Genomic DNA, 2,247 nt, shown 5'->3' on the forward strand with positions numbered 1-2,247 from the left:
AGTTAAAATTGGAATATTGACAGTAGTTTGAAGAAAAAAGAGCCCACGGAGAGTTAAAATTCGTACATTGACGATAGGTTGACCAAAACATTCCTACCGAGAGTTAAGTATCGTATATAGGCGATAGTTTGAAGAAAAAAATTCCAACCTAGTATTAAAATTCGTTTATTGACGATTGTCTGACAAAAAGATTTCAACCATTAGTTAAAATTTGAATATTGACAGTAGTTTGAAGGAAAAAGTGCACACCGAGAGTTAAAATTCGTACATTGGCGATAGTTTGACCAAAAAATTCCCACCGAGAGATAAATTTCGTATATTGGCGATAGTTTGAAGAAAAAAATTCCAACCTAGTATTAAATTTCGTGTATTGACGATTGTTTGACAAAAAGATTCCAACCAATAGTTAAAATTTGAATAATGACAGTAGTTTGAAGAAAAAAGTGCCCACCGAGAGTTAAAATTCGTACATTGACGATAGGTTGACCAAAAAATTCCCACCGAGAGTTAAATTTCGTATATAGGCGATAGTTTGAAGAAAAAAATTCCAACCTATTATTAAAATTCGTGTATTGACGATTGTCTGACAAAAAGATTCCAAACAATAGTTAAAATTTGAGTATTCATAGTAGTTTGAAGAAAAAGTGCCCATCGAGAGTTAAAATTCGTACATTGGCGATAGTTTGACCAAAAAATTCCCACCGAGAGTTAAATTTCGTATATTGACGATAATTTGAAGAAAAAAATTCCAACCTAGTATTAAAATTGGTTTATTGACGATTGTTTGACAAAAAGATTTCAACCATTATTTAAAATTTGAATATTGACAGTAGTTTCAAGAAAAAAGAGCCCACGGAGAGTTAAAATTCGTACATTGACGATAGGTTGACCAAAACATTCCTACCGAGAGTTAAGTATCGTATATAGGCGATAGTTTGAAGAAAAAAATTCCAACCTAGTATTAAAATTCGTTTATTGACGATTGTCTGACAAAAAGATTTCAACCATTAGTTAAAATTTGAATATTGACAGTAGTTTGAAGGAAAAAGTGCACACCGAGAGTTAAAATTCGTACATTGGCGATAGTTTGACCAAAAAATTCCCACCGAGAGATAAATTTCGTATATTGGCGATAGTTTGAAGAAAAAAATTCCAACCTAGTATTAAAATTCGTGTATTGACGATTGTTTGACAAAAAGATTCCAACCAATAGTTAAAATTTGAATAATGACAGTAGTTTGAAGAAAAAAGTGCCCACCGAGAGTTAAAATTCGTACATTGACGATAGGTTGACCAAAAAATTCCCACCGCGAGTCAAATTTCGTATATAGGCGATAGTTTGAAGAAAATAATTCCAACCTATTATTAAAATTCGTGTATTGACGATTGTCTGACAAAAAGATTCCAAACAATAGTTAAAATTTGAGTATTCATAGTAGTTTGAAGAAAAAGTGCCCATCGAGAGTTAAAATTCGTACATTGGCGATAGTTTGACCAAAAAGTTCCCAACGAGAGTTAAAATTCGTACATTGACGGTAGTTTGAAGAAAAAAATTCTAACCTAGTATTAAAATTCGTTTATTGACGATTGTTTAACAAAAAGATTTCAACCATTAGTTAAAATTTGAATATTGACAGTAGTTTGAAGAAAAAAGTTCCCACCGAGAGTTAAAATTCGTACATTGACGATAGGTTGACCAAAAAATTCCCACCGTGAGTTAAATTTCGTATATAGGCGATAGTTTGAAGAAAAAATTCCAACCTAGTATTAAAATTCGTGTATTGACGATTGTTTGACAAAAAGATTCCAACCATTAGTTAAAGTTTGAATATTGACAGTAGTTTGAAGAAAAAAGTGCCCACCAAAATTTAAAATTCGTACATTGACGATAGGTTGACCAAAAAATTCCCACCCAGAGTTAAATTTCGTATATAGGCGATAGTTTGAAGAAAAAAATTCCAACCTAGTATTAAAATTCGTTTATTGACGATTGTCTGACAAAAAGATTTCAACCATTAGTTAAGATTTGAGTATTGACAGTATTTTGAAGAAAAAAGTGCCCACCAAGAGTTAAAATTCGTACATTGTCGATAGGTTGACCAAAAAATTCCCACCGAGAGTCAAATTTCGTATATAGGCGATAGTTTCAAGAGAAAAATTCCAACCTAGTATTAAAATTCGTGTATTGACGATTGTTTGACAAAAAGATTCCAACCAATAGTTAAAATTTGAATATTGACAGTAGTT

Source organism: Xylocopa sonorina, unplaced genomic scaffold (genome assembly GCF_050948175.1).
Source record: "Xylocopa sonorina isolate GNS202 unplaced genomic scaffold, iyXylSono1_principal scaffold0043, whole genome shotgun sequence".
Classification (NCBI taxonomy): domain Eukaryota; kingdom Metazoa; phylum Arthropoda; class Insecta; order Hymenoptera; family Apidae; genus Xylocopa; species Xylocopa sonorina.